Genomic DNA, 20934 nt, shown 5'->3' on the forward strand with positions numbered 1-20934 from the left:
GACGTCGACGACCCTCTAGGGGGCATCACGAGCATTATCGTGAATGTCGCGAAGGACTGCATAATAAAATTCCCTAGTGCGCCTTATTTCAGCCGCTTTTTCTGCGCTAAAATGCTTGAGTGTATTTCGAATCCGGGGCTTATCAAAGGTAACCCACCACTCGAGAAGTGAGGAATAACGCGTCTGAGACTGGGTTGTCCGCCGACATACGTCTGCGATGATGCCTTCCAGAGAGGGGTCCGTGAGGTGTAGAGTGTTTAGCTTCCATATAGGGAGCGAAAGATGGATCCGCTGCGGGACGTGGTTAAAAGTCATGGAAACAGCACAGTGATCAGTGAAACTGGCAGGAATAACATCAATCGATAGGAGCTCACTACATATGGGGGCAGATAAATAAGAGCGGTCTCATCGGCTACTTGAAGTAGCTGTAAAAAACGTAAACCGCACCAATGTAGGATATCTGGAAACCCAAGCATCCTGGAGATGCAAGGACATAACCATATCATTAAGTTCACGACAAAATGTATAATTGGGGGTCTGATCAACACGGCGTTAAAATCGCCCCCTAACAAAACATTGCGCGGGTTCCGTCGCAGTAAATAAACAACTTCCTCCTTATAAAACCGCGCGCGATCAGATGAAAGACCGCATCCAGACAGAGCGTAAAGAAAAATTAAGGTGAGGTCATAAAAACTACAGCCTATATACCGCGACCATCATCTAGCGTTTCGAAGTCCGTCAGCGGGATTCCATCTCGATAAAGCAAAGCCATGCCGGTAGAATGTTCAGGCGCAACATTGAAAAACATAGAATACCCAGGAAACCAAACCCGTCAGATATCACCTCTTGTAAACATACTGCGGCGTCACCGCCAGACACCACACTTGCTAGGTGGTAGCCTTTAAATCGGCCGCGGTCCGTTAGTATACGTCGGACCCACGTGTCGCCACTATCAGTGATTGCAGACCGAGCACCGCCACACGGCAGGTCCAGAGAGACTCCCTAGCACTCGCCCCAGTTGTACAGCCGACTTTGCTAGCGATGGTTCACTGTTTACATACGCTCTCATTTGCAGAAACGACAGTTTAGCATAGCGGTCACCTACGTAATTTGCTACGACCTAGCAAGGCGCTATATTCAGTTACTATAATTACTTCAAGAATGTATTCTGAACCGATAATATTGTGACTCATGTACCGTCAAGAGCGACGGCAGGTCTAGAGAGACTCCCTAGCACTCGCCCCAGTTGTACAGCCGACTTTGCTAGCGATGGTTCACTGTTTACATACGCTCTCATTTGCAGAAACGACAGTTTAACATAGCGGTCACCTACGTAATTTGCTACGACCTAGCAAGGCGCTATATTCAGTTACAGTAATTACTTCAAGAATGTATTCTGAACAGATAATATTGTGACTCATGTACAGTCAAGAGCGACGTTCATCATTAATGGATTAAAGTTAAGTATGAAACTAACTACGTCCGCTTTCTGAATTCTCATTCCTTGTCATGTTCCAGACCTCACGTCAGTATAGTTCTTCCCTCTTCACGCTAGCCTGCGTGAGCTAAAACGCTTGCATCTCGGCCTCCACTCGTCACACGGTGATGGCTCTTCTGCTAACACAAAACATACGATATCAGCTTGGGAATCGTAAATAAACTGGCGTAACGCAGCAAGCAGTAATTGGGAACGTTTCCTATTAACATTGAGGTTTAGAAATGTATACGCCTGCATCCGTTAAAACATGTAAGGTTAATAAAACAACATTAAGGAAAAACACTATCGCGTCCGTCTGTCCCCAACGTCCGGAGGCGGGGAAAAGGAAGGTATAATGCTGGTCCTCCCCACCTGACGCCGAGGAGTCTTCGCTTTTCTTTTTACTACGCGGCGCGGCATGGGCAGGTTGAAAACGCTGTTTCAGACCTCCGTGAAAACATTCACTCTTGATGTGGAGGGGTTGGGGACACGTCTAGCTCCGATTTGACAGAGGAGCCATCGTCACCGCACTTATCCGAAATCGGGGAGCACAACTCAGAAAGACCAACAGCAACATCAGATACAGAAGAGACAGGTAATGCAGCGCCGGTGTCGGGTGGCATCTCCTGAATGTCAGCAAGACAACCGGAAGAAACATGTTGCTCCACCGTCTCAGCGTGGAGGGGGGTGGTACTGCACTGGAACAGTGTAAAGGCTGGCCAGCAGGCCATGTCTCTGCGGGAACGACGGAACGCACGGGAACCGTCACGTCGGCTGGTGAAGTGGGGGACACAGATGGAACGCGCATTTCAACATGAACAGAAGCAGCTACATCCTCTCTGGTATTACTGGAATCACAATAAACATCAGTAGACAACGCATTACCGCCAGAAGGTGCATCCTCTGTCAACGCCGTGTCAGAAGAACGAGACTGGAGTGGGGCGTCCTCGAAATCTGTACCGTTCTCAGTCCTCCGGCGTTTGACGTGCGCTGCAGGAGCCGTCGTCCCCTCGTGGACAGAGGCCGCACTGGTACGCGTCGGTAGCGGTGGAAATTCGCGAGGAGTAGGGGGTAATGTTGCCCCTACACCGCTTAAAGCTGGAGACTGACTGGCAGCTGACTGCGAAGTTACTATGTCTGCTAACGTTAAAGGAAGGCGTTTTTGATAAGACGACGTCTGAACAGTAGTACGGCGCGGGCAGTCAGATCTGAGATGACCGCTTTCGTTACAGAGAAAACAAGTTCCTTCTTGCCCTGTATACGTAACATGGATTCGGTAACCACAAACAGTTAAGTGGGAAGGAATATTCTTTTTAATTCACATATCCACAGTCCGGATACCATTATAACACTGGAAGCGATGTTGTGCTGACCAGCGTTCCCATCGAATATGCCGTACGACTCCAAACGGAAGCAACGCTGTTTTAAGAAATGAACCGTCCACTTCAGGAGGAAGGTTATAAATTCTAACCTGAGTATACTCGAGTGCCGCATTTGAAGGAGGACTTGACTAACGGAACCATCGCGATGAGTAAACAACACTTTAGAACCAACCCGGGAGAGAAGTCTTTCTACTTGAACGGGATCATAAAACTTCACAAAGAATGCATACAAATCAGAATCAAAGTAAGCAGTGTCTACCTGATCAGGTGTAACACGGATAACATCAGCCAACCAATCGTGAATTTCTAAGGAGCCAGGTTGAACACGAGGCGTACTCTTGTCAAAACTGAAACGGACAGTAGCTCGACGAGGAAGAGATTTAGGAGACTCGACAGACACCACGGCGCGGCCAGAAAACACCGCCGCCAGGAGGAAAACGACAACAAATTCCGCTACGCAACTACGATGTGACTCCGGCCGATACACCAACACGACTGAGTAGCTTCGACACAGGCGGAAGTTAACGACAACCTGCTCGCTCGACGCGCAAGGCGACACTGCCCGTCCACTAGACCACGAGCTGCGGACGCTTTGCTGAGTGCCTGTCGAATGATCCTCATACCTGGCTAGCTAGCCTACACGCTGCCTCTGCATTTCCTTAAGCAACAGCCCGACAATGCTGCTAATTTATTCTCCACTGATCGACAGAGGGACATTAGAACAGTCTATATTATTTATTACGTACTACACGTGCCTTTGCTCACTTTCTGCTGAAGCTGCCACGTGTGTGGCGTCTGTGTCACAGTTCCGTGACCTGTTTTATTTGTGATAGAGATACGTGAATGACATTGGCTGATGGGTTGCTATGCATAGTATATTACGCTCTTTGTGGACACAAGCTTTATTATCAGTCGCATCTTGCGCTGCCGTCCAGAGTGGCCGAGCGGGTCTAGGCGCTACAGTCTGGGACCGCGCGACAGCGACGGTCGCAGGTTCGAATCCTGCCTCGGGCATGGATGTGTGTGCTGTCCTTAGGTTAGTTAGGTTTAAGTAGTTCTAAGTTCTAGAGGACTGATGACCCCAGAAGTTAAGTCCCATAGTGCTCAGAGCCATTTGAACCATCTTGCGCTGACTGTCGTCCAGTATCCGTGGCAGATCACAAGATTCAAAGAATTATCATTATTATACCAATAGAAACGACGTATGATGAACCTCACTTTACTTGCATACATATTATAGATCGAACAGTTCCAGGTGCACTGCGTCTGATTCCGAGGTAGGCCACTCCTTCTATTGTCCGCCGGGTAGCTCAATAAACGCAACGTGAGCCGAATTTTTCAAGGAGGGTACTACCGTGTCGTGTCACATTAGTGTGACCACCAGTCAGACGCCCGAATCACCGCCTTCCACAACGGAGAACGCCGCGAGACATGCAGCGAGGTTCTGAAACGTGCTCTGTTATTAAAATGTCCAGTGTTAAATTTAATGCGAGTGATCAGTTATTTACTCATCGCAGTCGTTTAAATATTCCGGCACAAAAGTGGCTGTGAAATGGTAAAGATATTATTCAGTCTGTTGTAAGGCGATACCAGATGCACAATGACTTGTCATCCAAACACTCCGACCTCAGTAAGCATTCTCTTGTGTTTGAGTCACGGGTCGCCTGCCGTTCACGTAATGCGCATGTCCTTTCCACGACACTTCAACAACGTTTTATGTGTCAAAAAAATAATTTGCGGATGATGTGCTCTTAAATTACTGAAAACTCCATCTATTGATAGACTTGTTCAATACACCTTGGTAGAGCACTTGTAAAAGGCCGGTCCTGTTATGTCTTGCAGACTTACTTTTTCGTGATTTAACCATAAAGCCCCTATCAATAGTTCGTTCATCATTCATTTGCCAACTATTACACCGCTGTGCTCCCAAGACAGAACCAGATTTCGATTGAGTTGAGTGTATTAAAGTACACTGATCACACACACTGTGGCGCCTGAAAATCGAACTGCAATACGGGGCTGTTGATGCCCATATTAATTTGAACACCTGCCAAAAACATGGATAACCTGATCTTGCAGAGTAAATGAGATTCTGTAACGAGCCAACAGGGATGCGGAGTCACGCCAATTCCATTGTCGTGGTCAGCTGCATAGGGTTCCTTGGTTGAGGCTACATGACGAGAAGAGCCCGATAGAGGTGGACCTGCAGATTCTCTATTGTGTTTAAATTCGGGGAGTACCGTAGCCTCATCCTGGTGCTCTTGGAACCACACTGGGAGCTGTGCTTTGTTCTGTTGGTAGGTGTCATACTCCTGGATTAGATTAGATTAGATTTATTTTCATTCCAATTGATCCGTAGTGAGGAGGTTCCCCAGGATGTGTACATGTCAGAAAAACAACAATACATGACAAATATTTACAACTAAAACAAATAAGCTAATGTACCATTACACAGGTCCCAAGTGGAATGATAGTCATTTTTTAATGAACACTAAGAGTCATTTTACAAATACTAATGCACTGAATTTAAAATAAAAAGTTTCTTATTTATTTATAAGGTAATACAACTACTGTAATACTTATGTACAATGAACACATTACTGCACTGAGATGGTGCAGAAGTTAGATTATACTAACACACACACACACACAAATTTTCAATGAACACATTACTGTACTGAAATTGTGCAGAAGTTATGTTGTACTTATATACAAATCAGTTGGTTTTACTAAGAAATTCATCAATGGAGTAGAAGGAGTTGGCCACCAATAAATCCTTTAGGCTTCTTTTAAACTGAATTTCATTGGTTGTTAAGCTTTTTATGGCTGCTGGCAAGTTATTGAAAATGTGTGTTCCTGAATAATGCACACCTTTTTGTACAAGACTAAGTGACTTTAAATCCTTGCTAAGATTATTCTTATTTCTAGTATTGATTCCATGAATTGAGCTGTTGGTTTGAAAAAGTGATATATTTCTAATGACACATTTCATTAAGGAATAAATATATTGGGAAGCAGTAGTTAGTATCCCTAGTTCCCTAAACAGGCTTCTGCAGGATGATCTTGAGTTCACACCACATGTAACTCTCACTGCACGTTTTTGTGCCCGGAAAACTTTAGCTTGGCTTGATGAATTACCCCAAAAAATAATCCCATATGACATTATGGAATGAAAGTAAGCATAGTATGCCAGCTTTTTCATTTTTATATCCCCTATGTCTGACAAACTTCGCATTGCAAACAGAGATTTGTTAAGACGCTTCAGCAGTTCTGTGGTGTGCTCCTCCCAGTTGAATTTATTATCAAGCTGTAATCCCAAGAATTCAACACTGTCCACTTCTTCTATCTTCTTGTCATTGTATGTTAGACATATACTCTTGGGGCACCCCTTACAAGTTCTGAACTGCATGTAGTGTGTTTTTTCAAAGTTTAGTGCATAGAATTGGCTAGGAACCAGTGATTAATGTCCACAAATATTTTATTGGTTGATCTTTCTAAGACTACACTTGATTTGCTATTTATTGCAATGTTTGTATCATCGGCAAACAATACAAACTTGGCATCTGGTAATGTTACTGATGAAAGGTCATTGATATACACAAGAAAAACTAAGGGCCCCAAAATGGAACCTTGTGGGACCCCACATGTAATTAGTTCCCAGTTGGATGATGCCTGATAGCTTGATACATGGCTCTTTCCTAATAACACCCTTTGTTTCCTGCCAGAGATATAAGATTTGAACCATTTTGCAGCATTTCCTGTTATACTATAATATTCTAGTTTACTTAAAAGGATATTGTGAATTACATAGTCAAATGCCTTTGACAGATCACAAAATATACCAGTTGCCTGCAATTTTTTGTCTAATGAATTAAGCACATTTTCACTGTAAGTGTAGATAGCCTTCTCAATATCAGAACCTTTTAGAAATCCAAACTGTGACTTTGACAGTATGTTAGTTGACATAAGATGGTTATAAAGACGACTGTACATTACTTTTTTCGAAAATTTTTGAGAATGCAGGCAACAGTGAAATTGGACGGAAATTTGATGCTATTTCTTTATATCCCTTCTTAAACAGTGGCTTAACTTCAGCATATTTCAGCCATTCAGGAAATATTCCACTAATAAACGACTGGTTACACAGATACCTTAATATGTTACTTAGCTCAGAATCACATTCTTTAATTAACTTTGTTGATATTTCATCATACCCACTAGATGTTTTTGATTTTAAAGATTTTATGGGGAAAAACAAACTGCATGTAGGGGTTGTAAGCGGGCTGTTTATATCATTATGTTGGTAACGCCAAGTAGCGATCTGTATGAAAATCACTGACTGTGCTGTGTGCAGTCTGTGGCTCGTTTGCAGTGTTGGAATATTTGCTATTGTAGTGTTGGGCAGTTGGATGTGAACAGCGCGTAGCGTTGCGCAGTTGGAGGTGAGCCGCCAGCAGTGGTGGATGTGGGAAGAGAGATGACAGAGTTTTGAGAGTGGACGATCTGGACGTGTGTCCGTCAGATAAACGAAATTTGTAAGACTGGATGTCATGAACTGGTATATACATATTATTACTTTTGAATGCTATTAAGGTAAATACATTGTTTGTTCTCTATCAAAATCTTTCATTTGCTAACTACGCCTATCAGTAGTTAGTGCCTTCAGTAGTTTGAATCTTTTATGTAGCTGGCAGTATTGGCGCTCGCTGTATTGCAGTAGTTCGAGTAACGAATATTTTTGTGAGGTAAGCGATTCATGAAAGGTATAGGTTATTGTTAGTCACGACCATTCTTTTGTAGGGATGTTTGAAAGTCAGATTGAGTTGCGCTAGAAATATTGTGTGTCAGTTTAGTGACGATCAGAATAAGTAAAGAGAAAAATGTCTGAGTACGTACAGTTTTGCTCAGTTGTTTGAAAATCAAATAACGTAAGGGGTTTACCAGCACAGTAATTCATAAATTTTTCTAAGGGGACGTTTCATATGTCGACCCTTAGTCGAGGATACCACACTGGAATCTTCTGATTTTTTTCTTGTAGTTTGTGTAATTAGTGTAGCTATTGTTTATTGCTAGCGCGTAATTATAGAGAGAATTTCCTTTGTAGTTGTAGTCTTTCATTGTTGTACAGTAAAACAGTTATGGCATGCATGTAGATTTGCAAAAAGTACTTCGCAGCTGCGCTTGCAATTAACAAGACATTATTTTCAGTGCTATGCTAATGTGTTTTCTTGTTTTTGCTCTTCAATTTGTGCCTTTCTTGTTATCGTGTGAAATACGTGATAATTATAGCGTGTGAAAAACGTAAGACTAGGCTCCAAAGTAAATTGAGAAATGATAGTGACGAAGATTGTAGCTTAACAGCACCACCGTGTAATGAATTAACATACATTCAACGTAGTAATTTGGTAATTGTGCATAGGGAAATGGAGTGGGTGGCAAATAATGGTGTAGACAGTGAAACGATTAGTGAAGAGGGAAGCATTATCGATCGATCGGTCGGCAACAGCTCACCTAAGGATTCCGAAATGACAGGACCCAATTTTGCAAATACTGTAGTTTCAGGTTTTGGGTCCTCACCGTTTTCTCAAATAAGTCAAGACACATTTTCTGCTTGTCAAAATGTGAATGTTGCCGGTGTAAATGCACTGCCGAAAAGCACAGAGGAATAGATTCCAACCGCTAATACATTATTATTGCAAAAGTTAGACACAATGGAACAAAATCTTCAAAAGTTAGACACGATGGAACAACACCAGAGACAAACAGCAACAGCTTCAAATGTTAGACACCACGCTTTAACAAACTCGTGAATGTTTAATTACTGACATAATTAAAATCGGCCGACCGGGGTGGCCGAGCTGTTCTAGGCGCTACAAAAAATGGTTCAAATGGCCCTGAGCACTATGGGACTCAACTGCTGTGGTCATCAGTCCCCTAGAACTTAGAACTACTTAAACCTAACTAACCTAAGGACATCACACACATCCATGCCCGAGGCAGGATTCGAACCTGCGACCGTAGCAGTCGCACGGTTCCGGACTGCGCGCCTAGAACCGCGAGACCACCGCGGCCGGCTAGGCGCTACAGTCTGGAACCGTGCGACCGCTACGGTCGCAGGTTCGAATCCTGCCTCGGGCATGGGTGTGTGTGATGGCTTTAGGTTAGTTAGATTTAAATAGTTCTAAGTTCTAGGGGACTGATGACCTCAGTCCCATAGTGCTCAGAGCCATTTGAACTTAAAATCAAATCGAAATGTAAAAAAGTCTGTAATGACCTAAAAACACCAATTTGTGAGCATTTCCAACCTATTTTTTCACGTCATGAAAATGCATAACAGAATCACGAAGCAGCCATAAAGGATCTGCAAACTATTGTTCATGAAAATCACGACACCTTGCAAGCTAAAATTGACCCAGTTGCATCTACCGATTCGGTTATGCAACTTGCAAAAACTCAGGAAAACTTAAAGGACACAGTAGATACGTTTTCAACACAAATGGACACTCTGAAACTTGGTTCAGAAGAACACACTGAGGAAATCAGTTCATTACCGGAGAAAGTAGCCCAACTTTCGGACCAGTTCACTAACCTATCTACAAAGGTAGATGATGATCTGACACAGGACCAGTAGCCTTCACTGACACAGAAGAGTATGAACAAATTAAGAAATTCAAACAAAATCAGAATCAAATTAATACGCAACACAAAAGAGACATTCGGGAAGTACAACATCAGTTGGCACAAGTAATACAAGAATTACGTATTTCAGAGGACACTCGCGCTCCAACACGGGAAGAGGGACAGAAATACGGAAAAGCCACAAAATAATAATACAGGGCATTTCGGAAATTGTGAAAGAAATTGGCAAGGTGCACTGAATTTTTGAGATGGAACTGCCGACACGACGTAACAATGACCGATATGCGACTCTCCGACACGATGACTTTGACTATGAGGTGTTCATTACTACACGTAAATTCAAAACACTTAAGTAATCTGGCTACGACATTCATCCACAAGTGTGGCTACATCAATTCTCTCATTGTTTTCCTCCCAACTGGTCATTGGAGCATGGTTAGAATATATGTGTGGCTACTTAGAGAATGAACCAGCTGTAAGAATGCAATCGGTCTTTCACGATTGTCACAGTGAAGGAGAATTTTATCATGCCTTCTTCTCAGCATATTGGTCTCAAGCTACTCAAGATCGCATACAACATAGCATCATGATGATAATCTGAACAATCTGAATTTTCCAGCCTTGTCAAATATTTTGAAGACATGTTGCACAAGAATCAGTATCTTTCAAACCCGTACAGCCCCTCAGAACTCATCCGCATTTACTTAATCAAATTGCCTGAACATTAACGACATATTATTTTGGCAGGACGTTGCAAAGACGACATTGAAGCTTTTCAAGGGGTGTTACAAGAATTGGAAATTGACACTGACAATTGCGGGACACGAGAACAGGAACACAACAATTAGAGGTCACATCCGTCACAATTCCGCGATGACAGAAATAATAACTGGACATGACAAGGCTATTCTTACAACGCAAATCGTGACCAAAACAGACACCACTCGTGTTGACAACTGTTGGCAGAGTAGTAATAATTACAGGGAAAGATCACCTCTCCCCGATAATGACTATGACAAGGACAATCAGAGAAACAGGCAATATGGGAACCAAAATAATTATTATCAAGGGAGACAGAATAACTTCAGATGCAACGGTCCACTGCACAGTTACGATTCCGGGAGAAATTCTCCACCACATGACCAACAAGCAAGAAAGTATGGAAACTACCGACATAACGACAGACCTGAATTTCATGAGAACTGGCGGGATTCAAATTCCATGGTGCACGGTACCAGAGAAAGTTCTCAAATTATTGAAAGAAGCTGCGACGATTTTGAGATGTGATTGATCTTTTATGATGATGTTGTTATGACGACAATGTGTATTATGCTGTTGACGAATGTTTATGATCAATAAGCTGATGTTACCATATATGAGGAATGTGATTACATGTTTATATGTATATGAATAATGAATAGAAGTTAGGGGCTCTGGTTTGTAAAAAAGAATGTTGGAAACCAAGAATCATACTTTAAGAGTTATGACTTGTGTGTCCATGCATGAATGTATCACAACACTGCTATTCATGAGATTTCGTTTCTGCGCATTTCTACTGTAATTTTTCGATCTGTGAAATTTTTTTATATGAGACTGTCACTGTAGCAGAAACTGCTGTTGTAAATTTTTGGGTAAGAAAGCTAAGTGACCTTGACGTAATGCATTGTGGGCACCCAGCTGCGCCAGTCGCCTGGAGAAAAAGCCATTAGGGGGAGAAAAAAAGAGACCATTAACCTCGCTATTGACATTCCTTTGTAGAAAGCATCGCAAATATGACACGCTATTACTTGGAAACATATCATTATTCTGTGGAGCTCATACCTTGTGCTACTTACTGAAATGCCTATGAATTGATGGGAAATATTCTTACATCTGCACACCTGATTATGACAAGTGTCGTTCTACGAGAGTTGAGAGTATTTCTACTGACGTATGAAATGCCACATGGCTATTGAATGATGTTTTTATGCTTTGCTTTGTACATAGCTGCTTATTTCATTTTATATCTGGTTTCCAGCTTTGTTTCAGCATTGGTTTTATAAAATAAAATTAAATGCATTTGTTAATGTGAACACTTTCTATCAACAGATCTATTAAATAATAATTTTATGATCCACATTCTTCGAAAAAGGAGCACTTGGAAAGGAAAGAACAATAAGAAGGGACTAATAACAGTAACTGCATACATAATTTTCTTTTCAAGTACTTGGTAATTTTTTTGTAGAATAAGTTGTTGTGGTGCACCACTTTAATGACATAGACATTAAGATCTGAATAGACATTTCCCTTGTCTGCATTGTTGTCTTTAGTGTACTATTTTTCTGCTTGTGGGTTTGTCATGTTTAGATATAAGTTATTGCATTTGCTGCTGTTGTTTGCCAGGTATGGTGCTACTGAAATTCTCTTTGTATTGCTCTGTTAAGCCAGTTTTACTACTGATTTATTTTTCTTGTTGCTGCACATTGGCTCATATTAGTTGTAACATTGCATTTGCTTTGCTAATTTATATTTACTGCTGCTGGCTTTGCCAATTTGCATTTTTGTTATTGCTGTTTATGTTAATTGATTTGTGTTGCTGCATTGCCTCATCCCTTAGTTTATGTATCTGAGCTCAGTAGATTTAAGTTAGCTTAAGAGAGGGTAGACTATATAAGAAACTACCTATGAAGAATATGGAAATAATGCATTGAGAAGTTATACGAAAAAGATTTGTGCAAGAATAAGTATTGTACAATGAGAAATATTTATTTTGAAAGAGGATATGAACAAAGCAGTAGGGTTTAGGGACAACAGGCTTAGATAGATTTCTTTTTTCCTTTTTTTTTGCAGGAGCAAATGTTGAAATAAGAGGAAAGATCTATGGAATGAAGTTTTGGGCTGGACTGCAGTACCAGACGTCTCACTGAAAACAAACCCTGTCCTTTCCTTTTGTGTTATTCTCCTATGTGTTCTTGTACCCTTGTGTATTTGTGTTCTTCCAGTCTTTGTATGTTTATCTGATAAGAGTTATGTTGTAGAATTTTTCTAATAATATGTTATTTACTTTGTAAATATGTTTAGACATTATTAATTCTGTTCTGTTTCAATGCTCATGTTTGAAATTAATGTTTCGAAAACTATTCTCGTTATTTTCTTTATTTAATCATGTCATAATTCCTGTAACACTGATGTATATGCTATTTCGATTCTTTTGTAAAGCCTATATTACAACAAATGTTATCTGTACTGTGAGGTTCTCTAATGATGTATTCTGATGTCGTAAATTTATAATTTTATAGACACCAGTTCTTCAAATTAAGTTTCATTTCACTGCACACGTTTCTGTTGGTCACTGTACATGCGCAGTATGTGAGAAGAAAAAGGGGACTGTTAGCATTTGCAGGTGTGATGATGATTCAGCAAGGGACTGGTTAACAGCACTGCTGGTTCTAAGGACATTCCAAAAAGTTTGTGAATGCAAAAGTGGTGGTTTATGGACTTGCTATATTGTCCGCAAGACTCTTCGATGGTGATTGTGCACCCAAAGAGTCGCAACAGATGGCTGCTGGCCATTTCTACAAGGACTACGGTGAGTCTACACCTTTGCTGGCCCACCAATACCATTACCTTTACAAGGACTACAGTGGGTCTGCACCTTTGATGGCCCACCAATACCATACTCTCTACCAGAACTACAGTGGGTCTGCTCTGTGATGACCTACCTACCAACATTCTTCAAAACTTCGACTGACTCTGCTGTGTGCTTGCTCTGTTGTGGCCCATTAACTGTCTGCATGTCAAGAGTTAGCACTGTCTTTCCGTTGGAAGGACAACACTACTTCTTCAAGACTGCATGGAAACCCACTACTTCCGTGTGCGTTTTCTTTTACTGCTCAGACTTTGAGCAAAAAACTGCAATTGCTACTGTGATGAATGTTCAGCACTGTCTTTATAAGAACAATTTTTGCTTTTGACCAACAGTATATCAATAAGTGTGTGCATTTGATATCTTTGTTATTGTGCTATGTAAGTGGGCTGTTTAGGTTTTTATGTTGGTAACGCCAAGTAGCGCTCTGTATGAAAATCACTGACTGTGCTGTGTGCAGTCTGTGGCTCGTTTGCATTGTTGGAATATTTACTATTGTAGTGTTGGGCAGGTGAACAGCGCGTAGCGTTGCACACTTGGAGGTGAGCCGCCAGCAGTGGTGGATGTGGAAACAGAGATGGCAGAGTTTTGAGAGCGGACGATCTGGACGTGTGTCCGTCAGAAAAACGAAATTTGTAAGACTGGATGTCATGAACTGATTATATATATATATATATATATATATATATATATATATATATATATATATATTGACTTTTGAACACTATTAAGGTGAATACATTGTTTGCTCTCTATCAAAATCTTTCATTTGTTAACTATGCCTATCAGTAGTTAGTGCCTTCAGTAGTTAGAATCCTTTTTTATTTAGCTGGCAGTATTGGCTCTCGCTGTATTGCAGTAGTTCGAGTAACGACGATTTTTGTGAGGTAAGTGATTCATGAAAGGTATAGATTATTGTTATTCACGGCCACTCTTTTGTACGGATTATTGAAAGACAGATTGCGTTGCGCTAAAAATATTGTGTGTCAGAATAAGCAAAGATAGAAATGTATGAGTACGTTCAGTTTTGCTCAGCTGTTTGAAAGTCAAACAACGTAAGGGGTTTTCCAGCACAGTAATTCATAAATTTTTCTAATGGGAGGTTTCAGGGTTAACGTAATGCCCAAGGAGAAATGCAGACTTGTGTTGATCCACTGTGCCTTCCGTAACGGCGTGATCACCCAGAGAACGCCTCTGGTCTGGACCCTTCTGACGACTGTTGCAGGCTGTTTGCTTGCTGGCATGAGATGGGGCCGCACACGCCAACGGCCATCTGTCCGATGCAGCATAAAACGTGAGTCATCTGAAAAAGCCAGTGGACGTCCACCTGCGGTACTGGCGTGCAAATCCCAGATTTCGTCGCTAACGAACGACAACCAGCATGGGCGCACGAACCAGGCACCTGCTGCGGAGGCCAATACGCCGCAACGTTCACTAAATGGTCGTTGAGGAGACACTATTGAATACCCCTCGGGTCAATTGGGTGGTCAGTCAGTCAACAGTTGTACGTCTATTCGACCTAACACATCTCTACAGCTGTCGCTCACCGCTCTCATCCGTCACCACTAGTCCACCACAGTTGCCTCGGCACCGGCTTTGGAGAGCGCCATTTTTCGATACACGGTATACTTTAACGACGGTGGCAAGTGAACAGCTCACGAATTTGGCCATTTCGGAAGTGCAATCACCCTTGACCCAAAAACTAATCATCGTGTTCTTATGGATGTCAAATAAATCGCTCTGCTTCCCAGTGCCAACAACGACTCCACCGTCTTCCGCGCCGCCTCCACTACTAGCGCTCCCACCTCCCGCCTGTGAGTGGTTGCTGCATGCTGACATCGGACACGGTAGGCGGTCACATCAGTGTGACTGGACTGTGTATGTATGCGTTAAGAAAGGACTCTGTGAGTTTACACATACACACACCAAACTTTCGACGTCAGTGAGTGCTCCTTAACCTAAAAGTTCTTATCAGTCGTGCCTATATGCCACATGCAACTGCTTTAGTGAGTGACACGGACAAGTTAAATATTTAATTTGAAGCTTCACTGTACTTGGAAAGTGTGAGAAATCTATCATATACTGATGCAGTTTTACTTTGGTCGAATTCTCGTGAAGCTGTAACGCCGGAAATGCATATCCTCCTATTTCCATCTATTGTACTATAATTTTTTTCCTTGGTTTGTTAGCTCAAGATATGACATTTCTGTCTCTTTATATATTGTAATTGTTTTACTCTTTATATATATATATATATATATATATATATATATATATATATATATATATATATATATATATAGGGTGTTTCAAAAATGACCGGTATATTTGAAACGGCAATAAAAACTAAACGAGCAGCGATAGAAATACACCGTTTGTTGCAATATGCTTGGGACAACAGTACATTTTCAGGCAGACAAACTTTCGAAATTACAGTAGTTACAATTTTCAACAACAGATGGCGCTGCGGTCTGGGACACTCTATAGTACGATATTTTCCACATATCCACCATGCGTAGCAATAATATGGCGTAGTCTCTGAATGAAATTACCCGAAACCTTTGACAACGTGTCTGGCGGAATGGCTTCACATGCAAATGAGATGTACTGCTTCAGTTGTTCAATTGTTTCTGGATTCTGGCGGTACACCTGGTCTTTTAAGTGTCCCCACTGAAAGAAGTCACAGGGGTTCATGTCTGGCGAATAGGGAGGCCAATCCACGCCGCCTCCTGTATGTTTCGGATAGCCCAAAGCAATCACACGATCATCGAAATATTCATTCAGGAAATTAAAGACGTCGGCCGTGCGATGTGGCCGGGCACCATCTTGCATAAACCACGAGGTGTTCGCAGTGTCGTCTAAGGGAGTTTGTACCGTCACAAATTCACGAAGAATGTCCAGATGCAGTAATCGTTTCGGATCTGAGAAATGGGCCAATGATTCCTTTGGAAGAATTGGCGGCCCAGACCAGTACTTTCTGAGGATGCAGGGACGATGGGACTGCAACATGGGGCTTTTCGGTTCCCCATATGCGCCAGTTCTGTTTATTGACGAAGCCGTCCAGGTAAAAATAAACTTCGTCAGTAAACCAAATGCTGCCCACATGCATATCGCCGTCATCAATCCTGTGCACTATATCGTTAGCGAATGTCTCTCGTGCAAATGGTAGCGGCGCTGAGGGGTTACCGCGTTTGAATTTTGTATGGATAGAGGTGTAAACTCTGGCGCATGAGACGATACGTGGACGTTGGCGTCATTTGGACCACAGCTGCAACACGGCGAACGGAAACCCGAGGCCGCTGTTGGATCACCTGCAGCACTAGCTGCGCGTTGCCCTCTGTGGTTGCCGACGCGGTCGCCCTACCTTTCCAACACGTTCATCCGTCACGTTCCCAGTCCGTTGAAATTTTTCAAACAGATCCCTTATTGTATCGGTTTTCGGTCCTTTGGTTACATTAAACCTCCGTTGAAAACTTCGTCTTGTTGCAACAACACTGTGTTCTAGGCGGTGGAATTCCAACACCAGAAAAATCCTCTGTTCTAAGAAATAAACCATGTTGTCTACAGCACACTTGCACGTTGTGAACAGCACACGCTTACAGCAGAAAGACGCCGTACAGAATGGCGCACCCACAGACTGCGTTGTCTTCTATACCTTTCACATCACTTGCAGCGCCATCTGTTGCTGAAAATTGTAACTACTGTAATATATATATATATATATATATATATATATATATATATATATATATATATATATATGCATTTATGTTGGTTTGTTTTGTGAATATTATTTGTATTTATACGCTGGGTCTGGCCTAGGGAAAACTATACTATCGAACGAATACATCGATAGGTCGTGTGGAGAACCTAAGTGTTTAGGATCTTTGGTAGTGTTAACTCTGCCGCGTGGAGCGCGGGCTGAGCATAGAGAGAGGGTCTGGCTGGAGTAGCGAGTGGAGCAGGTGTGTGGTGTGAAGCTCCCGCGAGTTGCCGCGCTTTCGGGGTTTGGCAGCATGTAATTGCGCTCGACTTGCGATGATAGTTTCTGACATGGTGTCGCGGACGGGAAGCATTAGCTGGCGCACATCAAGAGCCCGTTTCGTCTGGTGACCGTGTCGAGAAGAAGGCGCGCCAACATCCAGCTTCTGCAACAGCGACGGCCGACAATGAGTGACTGTCGCCACATCCTCGATCGACGGCTTCAAACCTTCAATCAACCAACAAGGAAGACTGGAAGCACGTAAAGTTTTAGAACTGTATGGCAGACCTCAGCTTTTCAAACTTTTAAAATTGTTGCATCACAAAATTACAGCAACTTAGCATGAACCTTTGTTGCTCATTGTCCCAATTGCATTGCCAAGCAGGGTCCCTTCCTTTTCCGAAATGAACCCGAGTGTCGTTGAAATTCAAACGCCAGCATAATTCCATTTCACTGCTTTAATTTCAAAGTTCACTTTAAGTATTCATAGCTGGCTACAATATTTAGATTACACAAGCACAAATTAAGAGTGCGAGTTTTGTTACCATATTTTAGCTTACCTGTGACTACAGCTCAGCTTGGTACGTACTAAATTTTACTATTGTTAATTGTTCAGAATCATTTAATTCAAGTTCAAAGTAAAATCTCTTATTTCTAAATTGCGTAGATTCAAGTAGCCTTTGAAATGATTGTTGAGGTAGTCCAAGACTAACCGTATTTTACTGAATTTCCATGTGCTTCACAAAGAAAGCTCACTATTAACTTCAGTCACTAAATTAACTTTCGATTTTCCGGTTTTATTAATTCTTTTGCTAAATTAAGTGTAGCGAAATTTATTACTTCTGACAAACTTTCAATTTTCACACTACACTTGTCAACCTTCAGTTGCCACGCTTCTAGTGCTAATTATATGTGTAATAATCTTTCTTTTTCAGTTACTATAGTAATTGTCCTTAGGACTGGCGACTGTAATTTCCCCAAATCTCAAATATCTAATTACCGCTAGTTGATTGTTAATGTAACGGCCGCACATTTACTTTCTTTATTAACTTTACCCCCTTTCAAAATTAATTTCCACCAGTTTCATTTGCATTTTTCCTTTCATTTAGATGTAACCCCTCTTTACCGACAGATTAACTTCGGTGACGATTGCTTTTCCCAAATTTCCATTAGGTACACGCGGTTTAATTTTTCACTGTCATTAAGGTCGATAAGTGAGGGGGAGGTTACAAAGCCCTTGCATATTCTGCGATAAGCATGAAGCATGCAAGCTGCGTACGTTGTAATCAGTAATACAGACTACTTAGATGCTGGAATATTTAATTTTTAGAAGATTGATTGTGCCTGAAAAGTGTGAGGAATTTCACAGTAAACGATAAATATTCTCTTTTTATTTTCTAAATATCGACTCTGTCATTATCTTCGACGTCACACCTCTCAATCTTAACGTATTTTGTTATCTCTCTCGTAAGTGTGTTTATAAACAGGCCATGTCGTTCTACAGTTTAAGTGACACATCGTAATAAGACACGTTGTTCCTTCCTAAAATTGAACAGTTTAACTGGGCCATCTCTAAACAAAATGGTCTGTGTGTGGAGGTACTGTCTAATAGATGTTAGTGTACCTGGCTGCACGTTTTATTATAGCGAAGCATAGTTTCCTGAAATGTAGCAGCAGTTTGTTTTAGTGATAGCTGTCATCTATCGTATTTTTTCTTGTGAGGCTTTATTTCCTACACTATAACTACTTGCAGATTTGGGGGGTAGGATTTCTAATTTTCCATTAACACAATTGGAGCATTTCCGCCATCTTGCATTTTTTAATGACAACTGGGAACAAGGAGTACTGCAGTGTGTGAGTGGCTGCCGATAGGGGAAAGAGGACATGGTTTTTAATTTTCAACTAATGCGATTGGTCTATTTCTGCCATATTGAATTTTTCGTTGGTTTTTAATTTTTAATACTGTGCTACGATTGATTGGAGATGGGATCGAGAGGAGGGCGAGGAGTGTGGTTACGTCATGAGGTTCGGGTCAAGGTCAAAGATCATTGACCCTGCCATTGAATGTTGTCAACATGCTGAAACATTTGCGCTTTTCGCGGTTGATTAATTCAGAAGTGTTCCAGATAGCTGGTGGACATACTGCTAAAACGATGACGAAGACAACGACAAAAGTAAGTGTGAACGTACAGTCTTCAAAACAATCTGAAGTAAAACGTTGTCTTCTCAAGGGAGTGCAATGTCTGTGATATTGTACATAATTTCAGTAGAACATAACAAAATGTCTGACAGAATTAAATTTCCTTGGCCAGTCTTTCACAGTGAGCAAGCACGTCGAACATATTGGCATCCTGATGAAAAGAACTAACAAGGTAGGCCGTATTGAGATAGAAATTCGGAAATACTGTTTAACATCTATAGCAGGCAAAAGCAAAACATTAAATCTAGCAAGGAAAATGCCTCAGAGACGGTTATCCGATTGTACTCATATTTGTCAAGCAGCTGGTGTACAACCTGAAATGAAGGATATTTTGGCTCAGCCCCAAATCGCCCCCCCCCCCCACCATCCCCTTTTTGCTTTGTGGAAAATACCCCTCAAGTACATGATGCGCAGTCGAATCAGAACTGACGAGATCGATAGATAATTGAAAATTGAGCAATTTCCACTATCATCTTTGCGAGTCGCAAACACATTTTCCTAGAAATCGAGTAAGAAACTTTTTAGACTGTTCAAGGACAGCGCAGCTGACGTAGCGAGCGAGGCATCAAGCTGCGGAGCTGAGTACCTGTGTTCGACTCCCAGTTACATTTTATAGGTTTTCTTATTTGTGTTTTCATTCGTTTCGAAATTAGTAGGCATGGGAGACTTAATAAAGTAAGTAAAACAATGTAGGTAAATAAATTTCTCAAGCGACTTGCTTTGGTAAAGTTTTGAAAATTAGTCTGGTCGCTTTACAACGACTCTTTTACGCACTCTGTTACACGTCCTCAATTTCCTTCGATAAGTCGTCTGACCCTCGCCATCTCTAAACATGTTCTCACCCATGGTGGCTCAAAATGGCTCTGAGCGCTATGGGACTTAACACCTGAGGTCATCAGTCCCCTAGAACTTAGAACTACTTAAACCTAACTAAACTAAGGACATCACACACATCCAATCCCGAGGCAGGATTCGAACTTGCGACCGTAGCGGTCGCGCGGTTCCAGACTGTAGCGCCTAGAACCGCTCGGCCACACCGGCCGCCACACATGGTGGTATTAGGCTGCCCACACCAGGAGTTCAGTATCAGACAGAACTTTTTATCAGCAACGTATAGTTTTAAAATGTTTTTAAGGTACGTTTCGTAAACTGAATTTGTTAATTTCCCGGATGTGGGGAAAGTGACGTAACGATTGTTTAAGGAGCTGGTTAGACGATTGACCGCTTCTGTACCTTGAGGGTATATTTTCTCTTCACGCTCTAGTAAATTATTAAGTGTTTCTTGATTCATATAATTAGAGAAAGAGCAAACAGAAGTAGCTTAATGGTGGAAAGGAATTTATTAATCAACACAATTTGTGATTTTCGATCCGCTAATAATACATGATACATAAGGATGGAAACAAATGGAAACATTTCAGCGCTAGTATTTGCGTAGAAGAGCAATGTTTCTTTAAATGGATCGAACTTAGAAAGCCAAATCTGGTACTTTTACGGCCATGTAATATCTTTTTACGATTGCAGAAATGGCTGCAGATCAGTAGCATCATCTTAACAGCAACCCCAACGACAGTTTCGCTCCCCGACCACAATTCTGTAAAGTGCATTCAAGAACAAGATTAGGACAAG

The sequence above is a fragment of the Schistocerca nitens genome, chromosome 9, assembly GCF_023898315.1.
Source record: "Schistocerca nitens isolate TAMUIC-IGC-003100 chromosome 9, iqSchNite1.1, whole genome shotgun sequence".
NCBI lineage: Eukaryota > Metazoa > Arthropoda > Insecta > Orthoptera > Acrididae > Schistocerca > Schistocerca nitens.